Below are 8,461 nucleotides of genomic sequence, written 5' to 3'. Positions count from 1 at the left end.
TCCCACGGAGCTACAGGTTAGCATAGCCCCAGCAGCCACCCAGCTGTTTAAGCTAGCAAAGCTCACATAAAACACCAGATTTTTTTTTTTTTTTTTTGTTCATTGCCTTTTCGCATATGGCTGCACTTACTTACATTGGTGCCCTGACTTACGTTAAGAGAGTTTCTGATGCAATAACACTGGGACTTGTGGTGCAAGTGAGAATCATAAAGAGAAGGAAATACAGCTGGGGATACGGAGTGAAAGCGGAATATTTATGGAAATCCAAAGGGCCTGAAACGAAAAGTGATGATTTCTAAAAGTTAGAAGCAGAATGTGGATTCCCCCCCACATCCCGGGAAAGACAACACACAGTATGATTCAAAATGATGGCTCAGGAGGGAGCAATAAGAGATGGTGTTTTGTCACTGCTAAAGTCTTGTTCACAGAAAGAGACGGGATGCTGGAATATTTATAGGCAGGATCTCCCTGTTCACCGGTGAGGCTGGGCCTGAGCTCGCAGCACCTGGACAGTTACCGATCCCCACAGCCTCTTTCAGCTTCTTGGACTCCAGCGCACACCACACCATCCTTCCCTCCATCCCAGCCAGAGAGTCCTCCACTTCCATCTTTCTCCCGTACACTTAGCTGGTGTTTATTCTCTTAAATAGTAACAAAGGGACTGGGCCACAGAGAACTGTATCTTTTTACAACGTGGTGACATCACTTGTAAAAGTAGCGAGGTAAACACAAAGAACTCGGGCTCCTGGTCTTCAAGGTTTACAGTTCCCCACCTGTCCGTCCACAGGGTCCACAAGGCGGCCCCTGGCGACCCCCAACCCCCGGCACTGCTGTCTGACTCCTGATCGGGGTCAGGAACATGGCTCATGTTGGTTTCACAGCCCAATGAAATCAGCCCGATGGACACGCTTGCACCGTCTTGTTAATTCAGTCAGCAAGGAAATGGAGGAAGAAAAAAAAATATCATGAAACAGCAAAGATTTAAGCAGATGTACTTCTTGGTCAGACAGGAGGACAGAGGAATGGATGATGGAAGCAGAAAAAATAAAGGTGAGCAAACTTGATTGACGAAGGGAGAAAATGTTACAAACGTATTTAAAATTCCCATTTTATCATTGTTTTGCTACCAGAACTGACGAATGTTAGTCAGACCTCTTTTTACTCTTTTTTTCCAAATAGATCCATTTAAAATTGTATTTTTCACAACCAACTACAACCAATGGGGACAATCACAACATATGAAGCAATATCTTAAGTCAAAGAAAAGAGATTTTATGATTGTGGTCACTCACCCCTGAAAGAGACGAGAGAACAATGCTCAGTGTGGAGCGCTTTCAAGACCCTTTGGCAGGTTTGTTACTGCTTTGCTATTATGTGGGTCACCATTTTGTGATGTAACATTGTTGAGTTTGAGGTCCCTGTAGTATCTTTTTTTTAAATATTTGACAACTTGTGCTGAATCTTAGCAAATGAGAATGGTGGCACTCATTCTCATATTGCTTGTTTCAGACGTTTGTCTGGCGTGGAAAATATCTGGAACACTGACTTGTAAATACTTGTAAACAAAAAAAAATCTGTCTTAAATCTTTCTTTAGGTCTTTGCCTTTATCATCAGGTCGCCTCAAGCTGTTAAATTTACCGGATGGGCCAATGATACTTAGGTTAGCCGATGCTAACTGTGGAGTACCGTTCCAATGTTTAATTGCAAAGCTTTCATCACAGTAAATATGTGGTTCCCCATCTTTGGCTTTAACGTGCCAGTTATTTGATTTGCATGATTGTTTCTAATCAAATGACTTGATTGTTCCTCCTATTCTTTATGTTCCTCAGATGAACAACAAAGTCTGGATAATGAGAAACTCCACCGACAAGAAGAAATTCATCTGCCTCGGATGTGGTTTAGCTCATTGTTTTGTAAGTAAAGGCCGACTTGGATGTGTCTAGATCCCTTATATGAGATGAACTTACTTTTTTTTTCTCCCAGTGATGATTAGAATATAAGTTCCACTGAAACAATGGTAATGCTGACAAATTGTCTTGCAGTATGTCCTCTTCTAGATTATCTGTATCATTGTGGCGCCACAACGGTTGCCAACGCATATTCAGTCAGCGGGAGTGAAAAGTCAAGCCAGCAACATCCAGCCCATCACCAGCATATCAACACGAAACCAGTTCCTGCCTGTTTCTGGGCAACTGATCTAACTAAGAACATTTATCTCCTCTTCTTCTCAATGGTCATTTTGACAGCATCTGTTGACTGTCTGTACCACACCCTCACTTCCAACTAAAACTCCCCCAATACAAGCCAGCTAAACCAAAAGAAAAGAAAACACACATAAATCAGCCACGAGTATCACAGTAAACATTTCCAGCTTTCCGCTTCAGACAAGAGAGCTTCGCAAAGTTTTGTGCAAAAACCAATGTCACAAGGATTAGACTGTGGCAGGCTTCCCTTCCTTCTGCAGAATCCACAGAACATGAACAAGAATGTCATTCATTAGAGAAACATTTTTAAATGACGTCACGTTAACCTTGTCACCTCAAACCGCCAGAAACTGATCCCACGTCCTTTATCTCTGAGTTAAATTGGTAGTAATCAACTCAGGACCAAAAGGTGTAAAAATAAACAACTTCTTTGCTGCTTTTCCTCAACAAACATCTGTGTTCTTCTTTATTACTGGCAAAATAGCCCACTGCGTTATGCTGCTTTAACTGTATTGTGTTTGCACTGAGAATCTACTTGTTTTTATTGTTTGTTTTTTTTTGGCTCTAGTGGCCTTTATTTGAAAGTGCTAAGACAGGAGAATAGGTAATGAGAGAGAGGGAAGACATGCAACTAAAAAGTCGCCAGGCCAGGAATAGAACCTGCAACCGCCACGTCGAGAACTAAAGCCTCCTTACGTAGGTTGTGCTTAACCTCTACGCCACCACAGCATGTGATGTTGTCACTGCTGGTTCAACATCACAGTGTTTGAATTGTCCACTTGTAAAGCAGAGAACAATACTAAATGAAATTGTTTCCATTTACTATTGTTTTATAACCAAAGTGACTCAGATTCATGTTTGTGTCAGGATAATAAACAAAGATCAGCTGAATCATTTTAAAATCTGAAATTTAATGTTGAGTGAAACCATGTTTAGGCTCTAGAGGCTTTTATTTAAGAGAAAAGATGGTGAACACTGAAGGGGAACTCAGGATTACTTCAGTACTTGGTTGCTGATGACTTTTAGGTCATTAATAATCTTTATGAAACATAGAAAAGTCCTGTTCTTTTTCTCAATAGATAATGTGCAGCTTAAACGAAGAATCATTCATCTTGACGTCATGTTGTTTATTTTCCTTTAATTAGTTGTCGTTTGATTTGTAGTAGATTTGAATGTATTAGATTCTCCATGCTGATTCTTTCAATATGGTAATCCTCAGAAAATATAAAAACGTCTCCGTCTTTAAGTGCAAACATTAACTAGATGGAGAGGTGGAAGAGTTAAGCTTTGGATGGAATTCATTTTAATAACAGGTTATGACTCTGATTTAAGTTTTGATAACTGATCAGACCCAGCTGAGTTATGGACGCTAATATCTTATAGTGTAGGAACTGGATCGAGCCCTGCCCCACGTCCTGTGAAAACTAAGATGTGCACGTTACTGTGTATTTACTGTGCCAGATCTATAAAAAAAAAAAAAAATCTGTTGCCATTATGGGATATTTCATTAATATCAAGTGCACCGTTACCAGGGGAGCAGCAATCATTTTCCATGTTTTATCCATTAATATATCCACAGTGAGCCTTAACAAAGATTTATAAATCTAAAAAGTTAGAATAATTGTGAATATGGAACTTTTTTATGGTGTTTTTAACGGTTCCCAGAGCTGTGGAACTAGGCTCTGGGCCCCTAGAGCCTCTGGCGAGGCCTCCATGAACATCCCCGGCTCTGCACTTCCCTTCCTCCTCGGCTTCTTGAGGCTTGGTAGTATAAGTCCACATGTGAAATCAATACCACTTCATTTATAGCCAGTTCTCACTTGTGCCATCAAACTCCAGATCCATTGCCAAACATATTACCCTGTTGTTGTTGTTTTTTTTGTTATGTTTTTTGTTTTTAACAATTCTTTTTTCAAAGATAAAAAAAACCCCTCAAAACTAAAAACAGATAAGGAAAATTTAAAGTGTGTCACAGTTTGACGATTCTAATGAATCACAGCTCAATAACGTGGCCCGTATTTCGTTCTGGGTAATGAATAAAATCTTTAGAGGCATTTTAATTTCATGCCCAAATGGCAAGGACGTGTGATGAGAGCAGTCAGAGTGTTAAGTTGGACATTCAGAGTCCTCCACCAGCTCTAGGCTCTGTTGTAGGTGTTTAATAATAAAGTCTTGGTTCATCCAGCCCCAGCACTTCAGCCGAGATTATGTGCTTCACAGACCAACCCCAGGGCCCTTTAACATTTATAAAACATAATCCTGGAACACACTTCCACCATCCATCACCTTGACATCCGCAGCGGACGAGGCAGAGTCACTCTTTGCCTTACGGCGACAGGTAAAATGAAAAGCTTTCGAGCAAAAGTTACGTCTGCAGAAACGCCGCCGCACCTCGAGAGTTCGCCCTCACCTGTCTCCCGTCAGAAATTTCGAATGCGCCGCAGAAACGCCGAAGCCACTAACCTCTGCAGACGTGAGAAATATGTGATTTGTGGGCAGTTTTAACACTACATCACAGCTCTCTCTCTCTCTCTCTCCCGCAAGCCCCTCAACGTCCAATTAAAGCATGAAACGCCAGCGACAAGGAGCTTGTTTCCGTCCAAAAAAGTAAGAGGAGAATGTGGTTCTCGGCGGTATTAGGAGTTGTTTTACCAGAACCCGGGGCACCGGTCTGAGGTCTATATAAAGACGCAGCTGCCTGCTTGCCTGCGCGTTCACGCTCCCTTCAGACGCAGCAGCTCCGGACACTCACACACAGTCAGGCCGCAGAAGGACTTTTTCCATCGGCTTCAAACGAATACTCGAGCTGTGACTCGGCTTCCCCTTGGCTTTTTATGACAAGGCACCACTGTTGGTATAAAACAGGTCACTGGGACCTCCCCGGGACCAGTTTGGTGGAGCTGTGCAACCTGCCAACATCCACAGTGGCGCAGGAGAAACACATCCCCAAAAAACCCCCCTCCTGACCAATAACTCCACTCTCACCCGTACGTCGTAAACAGCTTTGGAAGCCCTGTTTAAAAAGAAAAAAAAACACATACACACACACACAAATACATTTTCAGAAAGTGAGTAGACATTTACAAAACGTTACTTCCTGTTTTGGCTGTGTGGATGCAGAGAAGCTCGCGGCGCTCAAGTTTGGCCTTAAGTTGCAAACGTGCTTCCTGTGAGCGCGTAAAAGACGGTGATTTAGTGGACTGGAAGGGAAGTGATTACGAGTGATTACCGGTGAGAGAGTGATCAGAAAAAACTCCTGAAAGACTGCACCTGTGTATATTGACATCTACTTAATGTGTTTGTGAGTTAGCATGAACGTGGGCCAATATAATAATGCAACCACACAGGCATCCGAGTTGTTAAAGCTGCAGCATGTAATCTTTTTTCCATGTTTGTTGGAACTCTCACTATGTCGTGATTGTATGGCATGAGACAAATAATTCTCCTCTGCCTGCTCCTGTTGTAAGTGCTAACGTAGACACAACCAATCAGAGCCAGGAGGAGGGTTTTAGCGCTGTCAATCATGCCCCGCCCCCCTTTGCTCTTTGCTACGATACAGCTTCTTCCTGTATCAATGGTTGTTGTGAATGCTAAAGCTAGTTAGCACGGCCACTAACGAATTTTTTTTTTTCTATAGCGGTGAGTTGTTTCTCCGACATTAGCACATTTAGCATTGTATTCTTGGGGTTGATTGACAGAGCTATGCCCCTCCTCCTGGCTCTGATTGGTTGCCTCTGACCGTGAGCGGTGTATTTCTTCAGATGGCAGTAGCAGCTCAGGGGATGATGTGGAGAAGATGGATCTATTCACAGATTACCTCATATTATCCTGTCACGACATGGTGACAGTTTTAACAAAAATGTAAAAGAAAAAAAAAACCTTTTTTTTTTTATCAATGTTATATTCTGCAGCTACAATGCAAACCACAGTGGAGAAGATATCCATTCTCACCACAAGAACCCATTTAAAAAAAATTTCTTTTAGTTGAAACTACAAACCAAAAAAAGGCAAGTAAAAAAATTGGAGTCAAGCCAGAGGGGATATTTTTATGTTTTGGGGAATAAAAACGATTGTCTTCACAGTAACGCCGCCTGAAAGGCTCAGAGGCAAAAATAATGAACACACAGCAGAAATATTGCTCCTTGTGGAGAAATTTAATTGAATATTGCTGCGCTCCGATGGGAATCTGCAAGAAGTGCCCATGTCTCCAAAGTCCCTCACAGCCAAAGGTCCTTCGTGTAACAGTGTCAAGATCTGCTCTCGTTTGGTGAAGTGGAAAGCCATTTCCTGGCTCTCTTTGTGCTGCACATTCATCTGGCGTGTCACAAAGGGAGAGAGTGGCAGGGGAATGGAGAAATTATATGAAATCACACAGGATGAATGTTATTGTTGCCGTTGATGTGGGAAAGTGACTGCATCCATTGCTATGCTAATTCCTCTTCCAACAACATTACAGACTTCACCAAAAACCGTGACCTGCAGTGTGTGTGCGTGTGTGTGTGAGAAGTGCTTTGCAAACTTTCTTCCATTTCTCCATTCCTTACATGCACCCTCTCCCCTCCCTTTCCACACATCTATTCCTCTTCCATTTCTTCATCTTTTCTATCTACTATTTTGTTTCTTTCTCTCTTTTTTTTTCTTTTAACAGATCCACCCAAGCTCTGCTAAATCTCCCCGCGCTATAATCACTCAGTTCTCGCTCTGTTTCCGACTTTCCATCCTCAGATTGACAGTGAAGTCACGGGGAACTTTTAAAAACGTCACCCCCTGACTGGCTGGATGAGACACATCGCCGCTCTGTTGATTTATCCTTCCAGTGTGCAGCAGTAACTTTGTTAACATCTCTCACCAGCCGATTAACAGCCCTCTGGTGTTGCCAGGAAACAGGTGCTGGTAACGTTCACGCTGTCCGTCAGCTCTGCGGCAGCAGCAGGAGTGAACGCTGCCATCGTTACACGCAGGGAGTCTGTGACTTAGACCTGAGGCAGCAATGGATATCAGGAGGATGTACAATACCTTGTAAAAGTAATTCACTTTTTTTTCCATTTGTTGTTACAACCATATTCTGTAACATATTTTGCAGGGGGGCGATTTCAAGTGATAAACTGACACATTACACAGCACGTTTTGTGGGTTTGCATTTGTATTCAGCCCTCTAGCAGGAAAAATCCGTTGTAACCCACTAACCTTCAGAAGTGACCATAGTCATGGTTTTTCCAGCTGTTCTGTGAAGAACTCAGAGGTCTCTTAGAGAACATAAAGATTGATGAAGACCAGAGAAATGGCAAGTGGTAAAAATGAACACAGCAAACAGGTCAGCGATGAAGCTGTGGAGAATTTTAAAGTTGGGTTAGGTTATAAAGTAACTTAAAAAGCCTTGGGAAGCTCATAGCCTGCTAAAAACAAAACAGCCCCTTGTTGTACACTTTGCTTTGTACAGAGGGTCTGAACTGTTGACTATGTGAAGCGAAGGAGGCGTGGACTCTGGATCAGGTTTTGCCCGATAGCTAGCATTTGACTTTTGTGTAATGCACTAGCTAGATTGTGAAGGAAGCTACACTATGAAGCTTACCGGAATTTATGCACCACATCTTTGTCAGCAACGAAAAGTCATAAACATTCCTTTTGTTCTGAATTTAATTGCTTAATATTTGGCCAAACCACAGTTGGGTCAGAAGAGAGCAGATTTATCTTTTTTTTTTCACCTGCTTTCAAAAATAGCGCTTGGCAGAAAACTGACACTGCACATCATCCTGAACACACCATCCTCACTGTGACATATGCTGGTTCCAGCTTTATATATGTTTTTATCAACAGAGACAGCTCGTCAGAGTTTGTGTGAAGACGAAAGGAGCAAAGCGAAAGGGCATTGCTAGAGGACAGAACTAGTTGCTAAAGGCCTGCTGGGTAGTTTGCCAAGAAACAAATATGGCTATTTGTAGATGTACAGAGGTAGAAAACACACTCCAGAAGACCTGTAGTTGAATCTGCAATGAAAGGTTCTATACAACTTGGGTTCTGATCTTTAGTGAAATTTTTTTTCTGACTTTCAGTTCATTTTATTTTTACTTAACTGGCGTCAGTTTTCGGAATAAGTTTCTCTGTGTCCTGAAACGCCCTTCAGTTCATACTGAGGGGAAAAAAATCGGGAACTTTATCATTAAAATGCATTATTTGTTTTCACACTTATTTCCAAGACAGAAGATGATTAGGACCACTGGAAAAAAAAAAAAATAAATATAAAAAAAAAAAAATA

At 41.9% G+C, this 8,461-nt stretch overlaps 1 long non-coding RNA gene across 1 annotated transcript; it reads left to right on the top strand.

Moving 5' to 3' along the window:
- The first annotated feature begins 914 nt into the window (after positions 1–914).
- Positions 915–2,382, top strand: LOC107836036 (uncharacterized). Its single transcript, XR_001661892.1, has 3 exons — positions 915–1,050; positions 1,831–1,914; positions 2,044–2,382. It is a non-coding gene; the product is annotated as an uncharacterized LOC107836036 (long non-coding RNA).
- The last annotated feature ends 6,079 nt before the right edge of the window (positions 2,383–8,461 follow it).

Source organism: Poecilia formosa, unplaced genomic scaffold, assembly GCF_000485575.1.
Source record: "Poecilia formosa unplaced genomic scaffold, Poecilia_formosa-5.1.2 Scaffold36, whole genome shotgun sequence".
NCBI classification, from domain to species: domain Eukaryota; kingdom Metazoa; phylum Chordata; class Actinopteri; order Cyprinodontiformes; family Poeciliidae; genus Poecilia; species Poecilia formosa.
This window is presented reverse-complemented; position numbering and strand designations above follow the sequence as displayed.